The sequence below is a fragment of the Formica exsecta genome, unplaced genomic scaffold, assembly GCF_003651465.1.
Source record: "Formica exsecta isolate Colony F162 unplaced genomic scaffold, ASM365146v1 scaffold121, whole genome shotgun sequence".
NCBI classification, from domain to species: Eukaryota; Metazoa; Arthropoda; class Insecta; order Hymenoptera; family Formicidae; genus Formica; species Formica exsecta.
This window is the reverse complement of record NW_021848545.1, coordinates 196,619-203,045: the sequence shown is the minus strand read 5'-3', so window position 1 is coordinate 203,045 and position 6,427 is coordinate 196,619. Positions and strand designations below refer to the sequence as shown.

The window sequence follows — 6,427 nt, the reverse complement described above, 5'->3', positions numbered from 1 at the left end:
AATAATACTATAAAATAATGTCATAGTATACGGGCGAGAGGATGGTAGTTATATATAATAAAAATAAATTTATGTACAATAATATAAATCATAATAAATCATAATATATATATCAAAATTCTATATCATAAAAAATTATATAAGCGTCATTTTCAATATAAATAGTCACTTATCTCTTTATTTTTCTCTTCTCTAATTTATATAATTTGTTAAAATCTGCTAAAATTAAAAAAAAAACATAAATTAGAAAATAAAAATAAATATACATATATACTATAAAAAAAAAAAAAACATTTAAGAGAGTAAAGTTTAACATCGTACAACTCTATGTCGAATTTATCTCGATGTCGGAAATCGCAAAGGATTAATTCTGAAGGATGCATCAGCTCACGTCAGAGGCGAGTCAGAGGCTTCGCCGAAAGTTTCTTCCGTTCGCATCTCCGTTTTCTCTGGCGAGAATTACACAATCTCCGATGCGCCTCGATGTCGGCAGCGATAGTGTTTCGTCGGGAACTGCCAAAAAGTCGGCGCAACGAGGGTTGACAGCCAGTAACGAGCAGTTCGCGGCGGAAGGCGGACAATGGTTCCGGCAAAACACAATGCATTATTTAAATTTTAAAAGCCCTTCAAAGTGTCGGCTTAATTCGCCGGTCTCTTTTAGCCTACCTCCGGCTGCGCGCGGTCGGAAACCGCGGGAAAGCGACAAACGAGATCCTCACACGTGCGTCGACACGTGCGTACGTACATGTGCATGATGCGCTCGTAGCTTCGTGGAGATTTTCTCTCACTTTCTCTATTCTTGAAATAATTAATTAAAATAAATGAAAATATTATTATAATATAATTATCATGAAGAGATTGAATAGTAAAATAACTGCCACGTTTATATGACATTTAATGATGATTTAATGACATTTATAAAACGTTCTAAAGATAGAAGAATGTGAATAATAGATTTTATTTTATTAAGTAGAAATGCATGATATGTGCAGACGTGAGTCCCTAATTTTTATTATAATATCTTCAACTGTCAACTTTGTTGTGTTCTATTCTTCGCTTATTTTAGCCAAAATCCCGGCAAATTGAATCGGAAAATGCGCTTTATCAAATTATTTCTTATATGAAATATTCTTTTAAAGCGTAAAAAAGAGTAACTGTGTGTGTGTGTGTTTTCCCAATTACAATTTTAGCCAAAAAAGTTTTTAACAATTCAAATAAAAAAATCGATGGAAGTCAACTTTCATATGTGACAAATTTCACAAATCTCATTAAATTTCCCTGCAAATAGAGTACGTTAGATAGCATATTTGTAACATACGTACCTATACTCTCGCGTAAAAAAAAAGAGAAGAAAAAAGAACGATATATATATGCATACTCCTGATCGTTTTCAATTCACTTTCGCGTACGTGAAATCTGCATTCGTCGCTGAATCGATCTCATCTTTCTCCATATAATTGCCAATATAACCAGCGGCGAGAAGTCGCTGTCTATGCATCCGTGTGTGTTGTATGCGTCGCGCGAATAATCGAGTATACTCGCGTGAGTGAAAATACACACACACACACACACACACACACACACGCATTAAACCGACATGCGCGCTTCGAGTGCAGGATACATACGCGGATACATAGCGAGGATGGAGAAGAGCAGGTTGACAGATTGACGTTCGGTCGCGCTTTGTTCAGCCCAGCGTCCGATGAATATTTCAGGTGCCCGGCTTCACCTGTCAGTTCGCGGGATGCCACGCGACGCGGGGGGGAAGAGAGAAGACAGGGGGCAGAAGGGCAAGGGAGGGGGAGGAGCGAAAGAGAAAGAGCGGCAGAGGCGGCAGCCTGGTTGCTTCTATGTATAGGGGGGCCGTGCCCTGGCGAACTTTCGACCCGAAATGACCTGAGAGAGGCGAAGAAGACGTAGACTCTCCGTCGCGGTGAGGTAGATTTCCACCTTTTCTAGCTTTCTCTCTCTTTCTCTCTCTATCATTCTCGCTTGCGATTCGCTCCATCGACGATGATGAGTCTAATTCCAGAATGCCGATCGATTGTCTATGAATATCAGATAAATTAAGTATTTATTTGTGCACGTGTCCCAGTTCGCGCGCCCACTGTCTGCATGGGGGGGTCGAAGAGGAGACGAAAAAGGAGGAATGCAAATTTTTCTCTCTCTCGTCGTTACTTCCGATTAAAATATCAACAGTATAGTTTCATCTCGTGATTATTGGTACAATTAATTTTACGTTGCGAATAGCGCGCTAATTTGTTATAATGCATAGTTCAATAATCTGTATAAATTAATTGAAAAAAGAGAAAATTATCATTACGAAATATGTGTACACATCCATGTTAAATAGCTATAAATTCTTAATATCGAAAATCTAATCAAAACCGATATACGTCCTTCCTTTCCCCTTCCCATTATCAATTTTTTATTAAAATTCATACTGCTTTAGAAAAGCAGATTTGCACCGCTTTTAAAATAAACGCTTCATATCTCTTACGAGACTCTACCGCGTTTCCGAATATTAATTTCACATTGATCTCTCTCGATGTAACGTTCTATTATTAAAATCTGCTGGAGATTTGCACGTGGAATCGTCTTAAGTAGTTCGCCGATTATTCTTACTCTAATGCGACAAATCATATTAGATATAATTATTCCAAGATAATATATGTCAAGACTGTGATACGCAAATTAGCATACAAGATAAATGATACTTCGCGGTGCCTCGTATGACTAATATGAGATGAAATTATAACACGAATCACATATATAATAATAACATTGAGTCATATTGTATATAACCATAAATATATACGAGAAAAGATAAAAAGAGAAAAGAGAAAAAAAACGACGAAAATCTTTGATTTATAGTTATTCTGCGCGGATGATCTCTCTTCGCGGTCTGTCTGACATTTGGTGTCTTACGATGAAGAAACTGAAATATATGAGCCTTCACGTCGCGAACGTCCAGCCGGTACGATCCTGTAAAAGGCAAGAAGTGGATTTCAGTCATAGACAGCGAACGCAAACTTGAAATTGGCACTTACGATGTACGCCCATTGCACTTTTATTGAATATTCATGCGCCATCACGGTATAAAAGATTGTTGAACCCGCTCAAGCCTGTGGGATCTCGTGAATGAGCCGCCTAAGCTATATAAGGATCGCTGCCGATTGTAAAAAGTGCACACAATTCGCCAAATATAATCATCCGACCCTAAATAATAAAAACGCTTCGTATGCGGAGGACATATCAAGAGACAGTAGTGTCTCGAGCCAAGTCATACGCAACCAAATTCATGCGCATCAAGAGTATCGCGGAATAGTTTAACAAGGAAGAAAAGTGATAAAGTGATAAGAAACAATTTAACGGTTATAAGAATATCGTGGAATAGTGTAAGGAAGAAAAACGATTTCTTCTAATCGATGTCATATTGAGTAAAATTAGGTTATATTAGCAAAACTGAGTGAATACTTACACTTTAGTGAATCGTACATTGTCAACTAATACATCTGTGCAGGGACGGATGGTGACTTTTCGGGGCCTAATGCTAATACTATTTCAGGGGCTCTTTTTCCGGACAGAATAAAAAATTACAATGACGTTAAAAAATGACGAAAAAATTACTATAAAAACTAATTTTTTTATCATAATTTAATCGTTTTCTCGTTATTTATTATTATAATTTTCTGTTTTATCTAGATAACAGTTTATGATAACATTTAAGTTTATGATAACTCTTTCTTGATGAGTTTATAAACGCAGCCGTCATGTCCAACAGGAGGATTCTTACCAAAGAAGACGCAGATAACCCATCTGATTACGACTATACAGAATAATACGTATCTCTAGTCTGATACTATATGGTTCTCGTAAGTGTCGGTTTGGTAGTTGTTTGGGAGTCCCCTTCTTGTTGGGGGCCTGATGCTTAAGCATCGTAAGCTTCTATATAAATCCGTCCCTGCATCTGTGACAAATAAATTGTTGGAAAATGATTATAGAAGCATTAAAGGAATATTTGGAAATTTTGACTGGCCATGTTTTCGATAACGATAAGCTGGTAATTATAGGCGCGAACGCGGTGTTCATGTATAATGTTTATCGCTCTTTTCCGTTTTCTCTCTTTCTTTTGCTATCTTTCTTTCTCTCTTCTTTTTCTCATTCTTTCATCTCACTCTTTGTCGCGTTCTCGAACAATTCGATATTGCTTGTTGAATGTATATACATGAATATATATTTAAAGATATTAATATGTATTATAAAAAAGAATGATATAATCCCTACAAATTTACCTTTTTAAAAAAAGGTAAAAGGAAAGGCACCAAGTACACGCGCTAATTGAAAAACTGTTATACGTTATATACTACAAAAATAATGATATCAAAAAATTACGCCAAATGAAAATAAAAAATTATAGAAATATTTTAACCGAAAACAATTGTACAAAATAGCTGTTTTAATTTCTTACAAAAATAATGATAAAAAGTTGCGCTAACTAAATAAAAATATATTATATATGTATATATAAAACATATTTATTTCCAATATTAAAAGAAAAATTATATCCAATAAACACAAAAAACATAAAATAAAAATTTATTAGAAAAATTAAAACAATTATATTAAAAATTAATACAAATAAAAAAAAATAAAAAAATTTTAAGAAAACTTGGCGATGCTAACTTTCAAATTATATATTAAAACCAAAAAATAATAAATTTAATTTATATTTAATTTAGTTACATCGTAACTGCAATGTAAATGTATTATAAAATATATTAATTACCATAAATAATGAATTATCTATAATGTTGAAGAAGCAATCAATCGGCTATGATATCGTGTATACGATATGATTCGAAGAAAAAACTTTATTAATAAACTTTCATACATGATAGAGAGATGGATCAATTCAACGATATCCCATAAAGAATGTTTAGCCGCTTAGAATATGAATATTTAATAAAACTTCACTGCATATTTCGACAATACTAAAGTATCTAAGAACAGCTTTATGGAGCGATTAGAAAAGAGGCAAATAATGAAAAAAGATTTTATATTTATATTAAATATATAATACAATCGAAGAATTTACTTCGGAAAATAATTAATCCGGTACAAAAGCAAGAAAAATCTCTTGTATTTTTAAATCATAACTTTATAGATAATAATATTTAAAAAAATTTTTCTGTGAAAAATAATTTTTATAAAAAAATAAGTCATATATTTATTAAATATAAGTCATATTTTTATTAATATATTGATAATGATTTCTGATAATTAATATATTTATGATGATTTCTGATAATCTTTTGCAAATTTTTATTTCAGATCGGGCACGCCAAGTATTTGTATGTCACTTTAATTTTAATCCTTTTCGTTCCGGGCCTATCTGATTATGTTTAAACTTATGGTTAATTTCAAAACAAGTCGATCAGTTTGGTGCGAAGCACTTTTAAACTCGAAATTGGTGATCGACGTGATCGATGTTATTGCAATAAGGGCTAAATAGTTTTATGATGTATTATATATAAATGTAATTAATGCGTAATTAATATTTTTAGATCACTTACAAATGGCTAAGCAATGAGTTGCATGTTTATGTTAATATAATAAAACAAATTTTGCGGGAACTATCAGAAATATTACATACACAGTTGAATTAAAAGCGAGTTAGAGCCTGAAATAGAAATGTTAATTAGTTAAAGACGAGAAATAAGGTAATAATTTTGTTTATAAATTATATAATATAGGTTATTTATTTTTTTGGACTAAATACTTTGAGGACAGAGATCTAGTCTATTTAACTTTTTTTGACATAATGGTTGATTTTTTTAAAGCAATGAGAAACGTGAACGTGGAAATTGATGGTTTATTCGGATAGAGCTGCTTTGTGCAATATAATGTTATCGAAGAGCATTAGAATATCTGCCATCGACAAAAAGTAGTTTAAATTTGAATCAAAATGAGGAGGAAGAATCGATTAGTGATGCTAAATTACAGATTTTATTAGAGGAAAGTATAAAAGTTTATAATAATTTGGCAGCTGCGTTGATTAAAACAGAAGCTTGCGATGCAGCTTTAGAAAATGTGAAACATGTTTCAAGATATCAACCACAAAATGTTAAGGCACTATTTAGGAAAGGTATTGCAAAAATCCTAATCATTTTATTTACTATATTTAATCTTTTTTTAAAATAAATTACATATATTCTTGATTTATATTTCACTTATTATTGGAAAATTCAAATATGTATGTATATATATGCGTATCATAAGAACAATACAAATATGTGTGTATATATATTGTGCGTATCCTATAGGAACAATATTGAGACACAAAGGGGAATATGCAAGAGCTTATGCAATCTCTCTTTCTCTCTCTCTCTCTCTCTTTTTTTCTCTCTCTCTTTTTCTATAAGCA

At 32.6% G+C, this 6,427-nt stretch overlaps 1 long non-coding RNA gene across 2 annotated transcripts; it reads right to left on the bottom strand.

Annotated features, from left to right (window-relative positions):
• Positions 1-294: 294 nt before the first annotated feature.
• LOC115244365 lies at positions 295-4,443 on the bottom strand. Of its 2 annotated transcripts, XR_003885365.1 has the most exons (4): positions 3,051-4,443; positions 1,626-2,985; positions 667-793; positions 295-513 (listed from the first exon to the last, which is right to left on the bottom strand). It is a non-coding gene; the product is annotated as an uncharacterized LOC115244365 (long non-coding RNA). The 2 variants fall into 2 exon arrangements; XR_003885363.1 differs by having other exon boundaries at positions 667-2,985.
• Between the last annotated feature and the right edge of the window lie 1,984 nt (positions 4,444-6,427).